Below are 14,724 nucleotides of genomic sequence, written 5' to 3' on the forward strand. Positions count from 1 at the left end.
GTAAGCTAATTAGGTACATGATCTAAGGATGGATTCCAAGATAAGTTTCTAGAAAAGAGGAGTAAAAAATGATGATTGGGTACCTTATATTTGATGGATCTAATAGAGAACCCTAAAACCTGTGGTGTTGGTTAAGTGGGAAAAGACTAGAATTACCTAGTTAAGGATGTACGAGGGAGAACTATCAAGATACCAAAGGAGTTCCAGAGAATTGGAGTTGTTTTTGATGTTATTGATTGGAAAATCTAAGAAATTTGAATTAAGTTCAAAAGAAGTAAATGGTGATTTCTTGAAGGGTTGCCAAGTGAATCAAAGATCAAGATGACAATGGAGGCCAAACAGTGAATCAATTTATGAATATAATAAAGATGTATACATGGAAAGTGAGTTGTACCTAACAAATCAAAACATGTTGTTAATTTATAACAATTATAAACAATATTTGAAATCCTTTCATCAAGGTTGACCTAATAGTCATATTGACCTAGTAGTCATGTGTAAATCCTTTAACAAGGTGACAATCTAACAAAATGTTTTAAATTCCTCTAATAAGGCCACTCCTAACAACATGATTTAATCCTTTAACATGGTCATATTTAATAGTGTGTTTTGTAACCTTTAATAGGGTTAGATCTAATAGAGCTCACTTTAGAAGAGTGACAATTAGTGACATGTTGTTGGTATTTTTTTTTTTCAAATTGGTTTTCCATGTTAAATCCCAGTGTCAAATTGTATAGATGTTATTATGGTGTTTTACTGATTAATGTTTATATTCTACAAGTCTGTTATAGTTAGAACAATGGACAAGTAGTTGATCTTGCTAATATTTTAAATTATAGACCAAGCTATGGAATTAATGGGCCTCCAAAAGGCCATCTTTCTTAGTTCTTTTTATCCACTTTTCAAATAGTTATTTTGCAAGAAGACATGAATTTATGGTTTTTATGTATATGTTTTGTGTGTGTGTGTGTGTGTGTGTGTGTGTGTGTGTGTGTGTGTGTGTGTGAAGGCATGAAGTAGAAATATTGATAGTTTAAAGAAATAATATTTTGTTGAACTCATGAACATTAATGGTATAATGCATTAGCTTTACATGCTGATAAATGTTTCCCTATCTATGTTATATTCTGGGTAGTTTTCCTCTTGTAGCCATAGGACTTGTGAGAGTGTTAATTGGAACTTTACACTTTTATCTTAATATTGATGATGCAAATATATATGTATGTATGTATGTATATATGTATGTATATGGAAGTTTTTTTATGCATTGATTATTTTTCAAGAGTTTATCATGACATTCAAGGATTAACATTGTGGCACTGGAGTAGTCAAAGACAAACATGGATTGCAAGAGCTTCTTAAGTGGGGCAAATAAATTTTTTTTGCATGCAACACGAGGATGTAGTTCTCTCAACATGCTATATTCCTAAAGCATTTATCTATGTTTAATGTTGTTTCATTATGAAACTTTATTAATCTGTAACGGATCCTCATTAATGGAGTGATCTTAGATTTAGGAGGTAGTTGTAAGTTTTCCTTCAAATAAATGACTATTGTAACTTTTTTAAAGAAGTCAAAGAAGTCAAATGAATTGATTTTGGTAACATAACTATTGTGATAGTGTTTTTCAATCAAGCACAATCTTTCTCCATGAATGAATAGAATGCACAGTTCAAGTTTATATCTCTTATCTTGATTGTATTTTATGTTCACTCATCCAAGGGGCCCCACTTGGTGAGTGAATTGTTTTGTTAAAGTAGAATTAATTTTTCCTTTTCACTTTTAAAGAAGGTAGAACTCTATTTCTCCTAGAGCCACTAGTAACATAATTGGTGGACTATTCCTATAACATAGGCAGTTAGAGTAACTCCTACCCTTGATTTCATTCTTTGTTAGAGTAATTCCATTTACCAATTTTAGTTTAGTTTTCCTAAAGCTCAAGAATTTGAATTCCATAGGTTAGTCTTAAGATTAAAAGAGTTTAAAACATATACTTTTTGAATATCATTCCAAGTTTTCATCCCTTGTTAGTAATTAAATGAGGCTAAATAATTCATTTAGAAACCAATTAGGGTGTGCAACACTGAATAGGTAGTCTATTGCTATAGGTTTTTGATACCATTATTTCGCTAAGAAGGAATGATAATTAAGAAATTATTTTTTCAATTGGTACATCTAAACCTTAGATAATTGGTTGACCCCCCCACCCCCCTTCTCAGTTATTTTAAATATTCTAATAGTTTTTGGAGGGACCCCATGTCACCTTAAACACTAAAGCCTTCCCATCCCTTAAGAAAAAAAATCAAAACCATCTATCAATAATCACCTTCTAAAATACCATATCAACCTCAAAAGGAATGGTCATCCCTTCTAAAATATGTAAGAGGAAGGCCAAACGACCAAAGAAGAGCCTAACCCATGAAGTAATATCTCTAGAAAGCCCTAACTGAATAAGGTAATGAACCATGTCAACATTAACCATAAAGTGGCAGAACCAACCAATAGAAACCACTAGAAGACACAAAGTCTAAAAAGGACCTAATAGAAACTCCATAAGAACATACAACACCACTACATCCTCCAGGAAGAAGACTATAGCACTCACAAAGGAAAGATAAAACCTTAAATAAAAGGCACATCCTACCCAAAATGAGAGGTATCTTGAGAGCCAAACAAGTTGATCCCAATAGTCAAATCACCAACTCTAAAGGATTCATGAGATAGAAAAAGATCATCAAATCCAATAAGGAGAAGAATAAAAAGAATATTCAATACTTAGTAAAACTATTGCATCCCAAAATGAGTACAAAGGAAACTTCTCAAGAATTCTAGAGAGAAAATCATAGTTTCCTTAGAGAAACCAAGAACCTAGGTTTATATATAAAATTAGGAGATGCTAACATTTCCCACCTCTTGATTAATGAAACTAAAACAATACATAATGGAACAACTTAAATCCATGCGGGATGGAAAAGAAACATAAATAAGGAGGCCACAAGCCACAAAACTACATCAAAAAGACACCCTAGTACAATAAACGAGACCAACAACCACAACCTTATATATTCAAAAAAATCCTCATCCCTAAAAATAGATCCTACTAAACATCAAAAATGGTAATCCCACACAAGCAAGCCAACACTACCATAAAGTAGGCACATTATAGACCACCCATCCAACAAAATCATTATGGACATCATCATCATCATAGGACTTCACCTATAAAATTCATAGCTAGAAACCCTTTCCATGCCCCCTCTCCTTCTGCCACACCCATTTTAGAACAAAAAAAATAAAGTAGTTAATAACAAACTACATGAGCTAATTAGGAGAGCTCAAAGTATTGAGGATCTAAAATAATAGAGATATACTTCATGTTAGTTATCAAATGAAGATAAATGACAATAGACCATTTTTGCACATACATAGAATAGTGTATGATAAAAAATGGGTTATCAACTTCATAGGAAGTGATACAATTATATAAGAATCTAAAGTTCTTATAGGGTCAAGCTAGAGGTAAAACATTTAGAAACATTTGAAAGCATAAAGATCGATTCAAATGATATAGAATAATAAATATTTAGTCAAAAAAATTCAAACATAAACATATATTATTTTAAAAAGATCCATGAAGTTGAATGCCCTATCATATTTCTTTATAATGCACAACTGAAATAGTCAATGACATTACACCTTGATGGAGGCCATTTGTATGAGATTTGAGAAAAAAGAAAAATTTTACAAAGTGGAAATATATATCCCTTAGATATTTTAATCATAGGAATGCCTCTATTTTTTTAATGTCTAGGAATATAATTTAAAGTTTATTCTTTTCATATTTATAGTCAAGGATCAATCTTAGACATATTTGAATACATAGTATAAGCACAAAAATAGCCCTTATTAAAAATGACCAAACCAAGTTCTTTTGGGTGATGCAATATAACCCTTACACCCAAGTTTCTCTAACATCACATGACTTCAACAAACATAATTTTGAGACCAAAGACATTATATAATTAGCATGATTGAAGCTCATAACAACTTTTCTTCTTGCCTTTCTCATATCCATCATGAAGTCAGATTTCCTTTTTGTCCCTTCTTATTGGAACTGATATTGGTTTGACACAAGGAATTTCCTTATAGAAATTCTCATTTTACTAAATGCACTACTATGCATCTCTTGGACCCATATTGCCAACACCAACCCCTTTTGCCATGAAACCTAAAAACATAATGTTTGGGTCACAAGGTTTCATGTTCTAACTTATTTAGGAAGACTTCATAATAAATCATCTCATGAGAAAAGTATAAGGAAATAGATTCTTAAGAAAATATAATAATGAAATGGACCTTGAAAAGTGTGAGCTTTGGAAGTCCACTAGTATTTTGAATTTCCTCTTTATTGTTCACCATGTGTATAAAACTAGACATCCATTTGATCTCAAATAGTTCTACATGCATTCTTAATGAAAAATATAATCCATTTGTGAGAAGAAGACCTTCATACATCTTCACAATATTACACCACAACCCTAATGAAGTAAGGTGGGTCTTAAGGTAGACTGGCTCAAACAAGTTTAGCTTCAAACAACTAACAATCTATGAAAATCATGAGGCAACCATCCAAATAATTGAATAATTAAATACATAACCTTTATATGAGATGAAAGTATAAATGACTATAAGATTAGAGAATAATGGAGAATTGTTATAGATGGCTGAATTTAATGTAGGAAACTCAGATTATTAATTTTTAATATAACCTTTGTACATTGATTATAAAAAATTCTAGCAATCACAAGTTACTTTTTAAAATTATTGGATATTATAAGGCTGAAAGGATTGGCCTTATAGATTGTGTTGCTTCTTGTAAAACTTCTTCTTATTGTTTATATTATGTATAATTCTCATAAAGATAAATTAATGCATTTTTGGGTTTGAGTAAAATTCAAAAACTCATCAGCATTATGAAGATCATATTTATGATTTATAATTAAATTAATTATCATTATGTAATTTTTTTAAAAAAATCATCACATCATTTTATAACCTATTATCAAAATAGTCTTGATTGTTTAATTTTTTTCTTCATCAATATTTTTCATCATGCTTGAAAAATTGGAAGAAAATACACATGTTTGCAAGACAAATATTAGGATTATTATTTGATAATCTTGAATTTTATCTTATATTTTGACTCATAGGAAAAAATCAAATAGTTCTTGATAATTTTACTATTGTTTGTTCTTTTAGAATGGAATTTTATTATCAATCCACATGTTTTTTGTAGATTTCCCATACATGCTCGACTACTGTCTCAAAATCACATAGTTGAATCTACTTCCATCTAAAAAATAATTTATATTTATGTTATTTAATTTTTATTTTCTAAAATTTAAAGACCACATTTATTGTTCATTATGTTTTATTTTTCTACAAATTACCTAAGTTTGGTCTTAAAATCACAATGCTAAATTTATGTCAACATGTAAATAATAAATTTAAGTTTTATTCATTGTAGAAGAAAAATATATTCTAATATAAAAAAATAGGACTAATATGTATTTTATTGATAAGAGTAGTATTAATTACAATGTTGTAGATGTTATAAACCATTTAATAGTAGCTACAAACTATGCAATAGAAAGTCAAATGACAATTCACATTTTTAGCGAAGCTTTTAGTGGATATGAAATTTCTAATTGAACATCTCAATATTATATTTTTCTAGGTATAATTGATCACAATCAAACTAAAGTAAATTCATTGAAAAAGGAAATTAGCACCACTTAGTTGGAGGAGAAAACCACCCACACCCAATAGTAGTTAGAGCCTATAAAATAATGTAGCTTTTGATAGAATGCAAGACTTCATTCTTCCCTAGATTAGTATAAAGGCCCCATCATCAAATGGCATGATGCAAAAGAACTATGCATGTTTTTGTTACAAAAAAAAATCTAACTGGATCTTGTAAGTGTATTGGCTTATTACTATGTCTTTATGGGTGCATTGGTCTCCAGAACAACCATACATAAAGTGTAAGAGTTATTTGAGAAAGTGCCTCAATGATATTATTTCTTAAAGTTGTATGAGTTACCTATGTTTGTTCTTTCTAACATGTTACCTTTGAGGATCTTATCATTGACACATGTCATGGAAATACCCTATCTCTCTACCCCATTGAACTATGCATGCTAATGTCCACTCACCTTTCACTATATTGTTACTGGTTTCATATCTCTTCAAGGATTTCAAAAGAGCACAATACCATTAATAACTCTTGAATATGGCAAAAATATTTAGGAGAAAAATATTTCCACTATAAAAGTATATTGAAAAATCGGCATACTTGAGACCTCAATTTAAATATTGTACATTGCCATTATTGTAAACTATAATGTCATTAGACTTGAACACCATACTCTACAAGTAGGACCAATATGTATCTCACTGATAAGAACAATCCTATTGAAAATTTTGTAACTGATATAAAATTTATAATAATTATTAAAAATCATACAATACCTAATCAAAAGATAATTCACTATCAGTTAAATAAATATACAATTTCTAATTATACATATCAAATTATTACATTTTTCATACAAAATTGATAACATTGTCAAACTAGAGTAAATTCAATCAGAACAAGGGCAATTATCAACACGTAATTGGAGGTGTGGACTACCCACAACTAATAGTAGTTGGTGCCTATTAAATAATGTAACTTTTGATAGAACAATATATTTCCTTCTGTTCTAGATTAGTATAGGCTAGATCATCAAATCACACAATGCAAAGAACCAAACATGTATAACTACTATTATAGGAAAAATCTTTGAATGGACTATGTCAAGTGAAGTGGTTTATTTTTATACTTTACAAATGCATTGATCTACAAAATAATCATGCATAGAGCATTAGAATTGTTGGAAAGATTAGCTCAATCATGTTGTTTCTTAAGGTGTCTTCACAGATGGATTTATAGTTTTTTTTGACTTTGTTCAACTATCTAACAACCACTAGTTATACAAATTGTAGCATGTCATCAATAAATGAATAAAAAATCAGCATAATTGTAGCAAGTGATGAATATAGTAATAAAATATCAACATAACCCTTAGACCTACCGGGAACAAGTGCTAATTTTAAGTGAACACCACGTTATGTGCAATCGCATCTAATTCAAAAAATGGATATGAAGGTCTCCCCAAGAGATTTATGTTTGATTTTCAAACTAAGGAATTGTAAGAAGACATTCTCTTCCTAATCTTACTTCTAGGAGTTTTAAATCCTCAAAAAATGTTAACCAAATAGAAATTGAAGCTCCTGCATGCATGAGCTTTTGTACCAATAAAGCACATTATATCCCTCTGTTTTGAGTTGAACAAACATTTAAAATTCTTGACCAACAAACTAACAAGTTTCAAATGACACCAGCTCATGTGCAACTAAAATGTTACTCGTTGCAATGATTTTGGGATTGTTTATTGAAAATAGCTAAAAGCTTTGTAGTTAACTAATAAATATTAATACTTACAATATTGAATTTTGAAGGCCAACAGACACTTGTGTTTTTCCCTCCATTTATTTTGTCTCTTTAGCTAATCATTTGTGATCTATAAATGCTGATCACATGTATTGTAAACTCAATTAGTTTTTCTCATTAATATAATTCCTCTGCTCTCAATGTGGATGTAGCCATGATTTGTGGTGAACCAAAATAAACTCTGTGTTTATGCATTTTTGTTGTTCTGTATTTTTCTTTTGCATTCTTGGTTAATTTACAATTGGTATCAAAGCTGTAATTGATTTCGGTGACTGAATTCCAAAGTCATGGAGGAAACAAGAGTGCAAAAATTCTTGAGAAAGAATTTTAGTTTGTGGAAGGTACAGATGCGATCACTTTTGGTCAAGCACGATCTTGCAATAGCAATTGAAGGTAAAACAAAGAAGCCTACCACCATGCCAGATGAAGATTGGACTAAAACTGATGAGAAGGCAATGGGAGAGATTTTTATTTGAGAAGGCAATGGGAAAGATTTTTATTTCACTATCTTTGAATATGTTGTTCAATGTGAACAATGAAACATCAAAAAAGGATGTATTTGACAAACTTCATAGCATGTATCAAATGGCATCTGCTGCAAACAAAATTTTCATCATGAAGAAGCTTTATAAATTGAAGATAAAGGAAGGAACAATGATGTCAAATCACATAAATGAGTTAAATACTCATGTCAAGTACACTCCATTGGTATGCCTCAAGATGACAAAAATAAGGCGGTCATCTTGTTATGTTCCTTACTGGATAGCTGAGATGGTGTGGTAACAAAAATTAGCACTTCTGTAACTGACAAAAACAAGCTAGTCTACGATGAGGTAGCCTCTACATTGCTTAGTGAAGACATGAGGAGAACTAATAAAGAGTCTTCATTCAGTGATGCACTAACAATGGTTAGTACAAAAAATAGAGGAAGAACTTAGCATAGAGGTAGAAATAATAACAACAACTGAAGATCACAATCAGCTAGAAGGTCGCAGTCCCGAGTAGACAAAATGGTTGTTGGTTTTGTGGAAAGGTTGGTCATGTCAAAAAGGAATGCAAAAAATATAAAAGAACTCAAGAAAAAAATTTGGATAGCAGAGCAAACATCATTCATGATCCCAGTGATGGTGTTTTGGTTCTTGCGTCAAGTGAAACAACTTCAAATTCATGGGTAATTGACTCCGGGGCTTCATTTCATGCATCTTCTTGTAGCGAAGCCTTCACAAACTACAAGGAAGGTAAATTTCAGAATGTTTTTTTGGGTGATAACAAACCTTGTGAAATTGTAGGAAAGGGGGATATTTTGTTATCAATTAAAGGAGGCGCTCAATTATTGCTTCAAGATGTGAGGTATGTTCCCAAATTAAAAAGAAATTTGATTTTAGTCAGTCAATTTTATGCTCAAGGTTTTCTTACACTCCTCATAGACACATGAAAAATTACCAAGGGTTCCACGATTATTGCCAAAGGGAATAAAGTTGGCAATCTATATGTTGTAGAAACTAATGATGAGGTGGGAGCTGTGATGACTTTTGCGGACAGCGATGCTGCACTTTAGCATCAAAGATTAGGCCACATGAGCAAGAAGGGCCTACAGGTTATGCTTAATAGACATCAACTTTCGGCTCTCCAATCAGTAGATTTATAATTTTTCAAACATTGTCTTCATGGGAAACAAAAATGTGTTAGTTTTTTGAAGCATGGTCATGACAAGAAGATGACACCATTGGAGTTGGTGCACTCAGATGTCTTCAGTCCAACAGAGGTAACCTCCCTTTCTTGATGATTGTACTAGAAAGGTTTGGGTTTATATGATGTCTAGAATGTTTGAAGTTTTCTCCAAATTCAAAATTTTTAAAGCTCTTGTTGAAAATCAGAGTGGGCACAAAATTAAATGTTTAAAATTAGATAATGGAAGTGAATTTTGTTCCTTGGAGTTTGATAACTTTTGTGCAAATCATGGTATTCGATGGGTGAAAGTTGTGCCATTCACCCCTCAATAAAACAGGGCAGTAGAAAGATTAAATTGAACTATACTTGAGAAAGTTCGATGTATGCAATCTAATGCTAGTTTAGGCAAAGAATTCTGGGCGAAAGCTTGTAGTACACCAGTATACTTGATTAATCAAAGTCCTTCATCTCGTTTGGACTTTGGAATTCCAGAGGAGAAATGGATGGGTAGAAGGATTTCCTACTCACATCTTCGAGTGTATGGGTGTCAAGCATTTGTTCATGTTCCTAAAGAAAAAAAGAGCAAGCTAGATTCAAAATCACAGGAATGTATATTTTTGGGCTATGGTGAAGATCAGTATGGTTTTTGATTATGGGATCTTGTTGCAAAGAAGATTGTATGGAGTCGAGATGTGGTATTTAATGAAACAAAGTTTTCGGCTGTTCAATCAATACCACAGGAAAGAGTTGTTGAAGATTTTATTCCTATGCCTTTATTTAATGAGAATAATTCTTCATTAAACTCACAGTCACTGTCTCAGCCCATCATTTCCACTCCTACCTCTATTTTAGCATCAAATCCTGCTTTGTCTTCATCCTCTATCTTTGATAGCATGGATCTTTATCATGCTAATTTGTAGTCTAGAGAACTATTTGAGGAAACCTCACTGCCACCAAACAATACTTCTTCACACAGAGAACAGTTTTATGATGGTTCCAACAACATTACATTAGATATTACCCATGGTGCAATAAACCCATTCAGGTCTGAGACATGGGATGGGAATGTTGGCAATAAGAATGTTAATCACAGCCTTGATCATACCTGAAATCAAGCTGAATCAAAACATACTAGACCTGATGGCATATCCTAGTCAACAGTAGATGGAGAGCTTCAGATAGAAGAAACATTAAATCATGACAGGTGTGTTGGATCTTAGTTAACTCTCCCATGTAATTGGTAGAACATTGGCAGTCATCTATCTCATTCCCATAGTGGCACGATGGATGGAAACCATGAATTAGGAAGCAAGCAGCATAGTCAACATAAAAATTGGGCTTCTTCTTCACTAGTTTTAGGTTTTGGCCTTCACCAAACAGCGACAGAGCATACTGGACTCCATGAGCTTGACACAGGTCATAGTGATGAGAAGCGTGTCTGTGAGTTTAGGGGTCTTTCACCCACATAACAAGATGATGCTCCTGTCACAGTAAGACAAGAAACCTCTCGTTTATATGGCATCCTCCCATTGCATGAGACACACATCAGTATGGATCCCAGTTTAACAAAGCACGAAAGGTATGACAAACATATTTGGGTGCAAGCAAAAACCAATGAAGACTCTGTTCCATCTTCCACTCACATAAGCTATGTGCACAAACATAGCCATCATGGTAGTGATAGTCATTGCCCATTAGGTGACAAATTAGCTATAGCTCCTCCAATATATGATAGGAATTGTGTAGAACACTGTATAAGGACCACTAAAAGGATAGGAGACTCTAATTTGAGTCATTCTGCACTTCATAATATTGGAGCAGCCAACAATACACAAAAAAATTTAGGTGATTTGATGAATACATCTACTCATCACATTCAATAGAGAATTCCCACATCTTCAACTGGCAGTGATTATGAATTAATAAGAAATATTTCTCAGAATGAGCAACACAATCCAAACTTAAGGTGATCTACAAGGTAGAGGAAGATGCCTACAAAGTATTCAGATTATGAGCTCCTTTATTCCAAGAGGCAGACCCTGAGATATTAATCTTTGATCAACTAGAGCCGGCTAATTTCAAAGATGCCTGGGAAAGTACTGATAAAAATTAGTGGATGATTGCAATGGAAGAAGAGATGAACTCTCTTAAAACAAATAAAACATGGGACTTAGTTCCACTTCCACCCAATCGAAAACCTCTGAAAAATCATTGGGTATATAAGGTGAAAGAAGAAGATGGCAGAAGAAAAAGGTACTATGCTCGATTAGTTGTCAAAGGATATGCTCAGAAAAAGGGGTTAGATTTTGAAGAGATTTTCTCACCTGTTGTTCGGATGACTACAATCTGGGCAGTTTTGGGATCTTGAGCTTGAATAGCTTGATGTCAAGACAACTTTTCTACATGGTGACATCAATGAAGAATTGTACATGGAACAGCTTGAAGGCTTTGTTCAAAAGGGGAAAGAACATCTCTATTGTCGACTGAAGTGGAGTTTGTATGGGCTTAAGCAAGCTCCAAGATAATGGTATATTAAGTTTGATCGGTTCATGGCTGAGCATAACTTCACTCGATGTGAATTAGATCCTTGCATCTACTATAAAAGACTTCCTAGTGGCAAGTTTGTTATTCTATTACTTTATGTTGATGACATGCTAGTTGCTAGTACTTCTCCTCAAATAATCAGCAAGCTAAAGAGAGAGTTAGCTTCTTGTTTTTCCATGAAAGATTTAGGGGCAGCCAAAAAGATTCTTGGGATGACTATTACAAGAGATAGACAGGAAAAGATGTTGACTTTGTTACAAAAATCATACATTGGCAAAGTTGTAGAATGGTTTGGCATGGCTAAAGCTAAACACGTTCCTATTCCTCTTGCTCCTCATTTCCGACTCAGTTCTGAATTGTGTCCCAAAACACAAGATGAGAAGGATTTTATGATTAATGTTCCTTATAAATCAGTGGTTGGTAGCTTAATGTATGCTATGGTTTTTACACGTCCTGACATTGCTCATGTGGTGGGAGTAGTTAGTAGATACATGAGCAATCCCAAGAAACCTCATTGGGAAGTAGTGAAATGGATATTGCGGTATCTCAAGGGTACTTCTGATTATGCATTGTGTTTTGGTAGAAATCATACTCAGCTACAAGGATTTAGTGACTTAGATCTTGCCGGAGATCGAGAAAAGTGCAGGTCTACTACTAGTTATGCTTTCACATTTTTTGGGGCTCCCATTAGTTGGGCCTCAAGACTGCAACATTGTGTTGCACTTTCTTCTGCTAAAGCCGAATACTTGGCTCTTTTCGAAGGGGCTAGAGAGATGATTTGGTTGCAATTCTTATTCAACGATTTACATTGGCAACAAGATGATTATGTTTCATTTTTAGATAGTTAGAGTGCAATTTTTAGGGTTCACAATCATTCCTCTTAGCGAAACTCCAAACATATTGACAAGCATGCTCACTATGTTCGTTATGTGGTAGCAGAAAGAAAACTAAAGGTTGCCAAAATTGATACTAAGATCAATCCAGTGGACATGTTGATGAAGGTTGTTGCCAAGGAGAAGTTCAAATGTGCTAGGACTTCTCTTGGCCTTGTTAAAAAGAAGTAAGTCATCATGTAGAGCAGGGGAATGGATGATCAGCTAGTGTATCTGTTGTCTTTAGGTGGGAGATTTGTTGAATTGTGAAGGCCAACAAACACTTGTGTTTTTCCCTCCATTTATTTTGTCTCTTCAGCTGATCATTTGTGATCTATAAATGTTGATTGCATGTATTGTAAACTCAATTGGTTGTTCTCATTAATATAATTTCTCTACTCTCAGTGTGGACGTAGCCATGATTTGTGGTGAACCACAATAAACTTTGTGTTTATGCATTTTTTCTGTTATGTATTTTTCTTTCGCATTCTTGGTTAATTTACATACATGACTTGTAGATTAGAAAGCGCAAGAAGCATTCCAAGATGAATTAAAATGAGGGAAAGAGCGAAAGAGATAGAGAATCAGCAAAGAGAAGAAATGGTAGAGATGGAAGGAGAGGTGTTGTTCAGAGAGAGTCGCACTTGGTGGGCTTGAAAGAGAGTGTGTTGTGAGTGTCGTTGTAGAGAACGTGGAAGTTTTGCTGTTGTATGTTGCCGAAGATGGAAGGAATGTTCCCCAAAGGCACACCCAACATTGCGAGGCAGGAGAGGTCTTGAGACACCTGAATGAAGAAGCTGTCCGCTGGGAGTTCGTAATCCACGCAACCCTTGAAGTTGAAGGTGAGGGTCGGCCAGGTGAGGTCCTGAGTGGACGATGTCCTATAACAAAGATCGAAGCCCATGGAAGAGCCGTCTACAGGAGTGAGGTGAATGGTGGATTGGATGGCTGTCTTGAGAGGAGAGTAGGCAGCCTCGTCCAGAATGGTCACTGTGGTTCTAGAATCGATTATCATACCTCCGATGCCGTCCGACTGCAGATCAAAAGTTCCTGGAGGAATATCTATGGCCTTACCATTGAGGGTGATCCCTGTGACAGGGATGTACCAGAAAGTGGGAATGACACTGCTCTTAATGAGCGAAAAAGTCTTGCCTCCGCTCAAGGAAGCGCCCTCCCCAAAAAAGAGAGGGCTGGTCTGCGAAGAAGAGTCAGTGATGGACAAGAGACAGTAGGAGAACATGTTCTCTACTTTGGAACCGAGCTGTGAGATGAGAGAGAGACCACCTCTTCCTAGTCCCACGAGACCGCCGCCCTGAGAGAATCCCTGTCCTTCGTTGTCATGCCCACATCCAAATGCAATGCCTTTAACCTTGCTGCTCCCAATTGACAGTGTCTCCAAATCCAGGTCACTGCTGGTGAAGGAGCCATCGTCGTACTGATACATAAAGGTACAATTTGGACAGCATCCCGTCTATGTACTCCCCAATCTGTCACAAAGAGAATCACCGCAGGGAATTGTGGAGAAAGTGGAGGACTTGGAGGGGTCGAGTATTGGCGTGGGCTAAGAGAATCACTCCTGGCAAGGCTTGTACTGAGTCCAAATTAGATCACTCCCCGTGTCCACAATTGCCTCAAAGCTCACAGACGCGTTCCCACTCAAATGCTTATCATAAATTCTGCATCCCCGACTTGAACTGGTATTTCAACATCCAATTTGTCTCTTATGTCGGCCTCTATCTTCTTCATTCTTCCCTTACTTCGATCCATAGCTAAACGAATTCATGCAGCGAAGCTCAACTCTCCCTCTGATCTGCGAGTCATGTTCACCCTTAATTTATAAGCATTCTCATCGCTGCTGGACTAGGGCCAAGCACTAAATAGTCTATCCGAAGAACATGATATCATTGGAATAGCCAAGCATATCAAGACTGCAAAACCCAACACCTTTGAACAGTACTCCATTTCTCTTTGTCTTTTCTAAATTTGCAAAACATTTTCTGCTCTCATGAACACCACTACATATGTGAAGGAGGTGGATGGAGTGGATCAAAGACAAACACCAACTAAAAGATAAGCATTCAA

At 34.5% G+C, this 14,724-nt stretch overlaps 1 pseudogene; it reads right to left on the minus strand.

The window, feature by feature from the left end:
* Positions 1 to 13,270: 13,270 nt before the first annotated feature.
* Positions 13,271 to 14,086, minus strand: LOC149568586 (aspartic proteinase nepenthesin-1 pseudogene; annotated as a pseudogene).
* Between the last annotated feature and the right edge of the window lie 638 nt (positions 14,087 to 14,724).

The sequence above is a fragment of the Cupressus sempervirens genome, chromosome 3 (assembly GCF_028749045.1).
Source record: "Cupressus sempervirens isolate cs-2001-9-10 chromosome 3, ASM2874904v1, whole genome shotgun sequence".
NCBI lineage: Eukaryota > Viridiplantae > Streptophyta > Pinopsida > Cupressales > Cupressaceae > Cupressus > Cupressus sempervirens.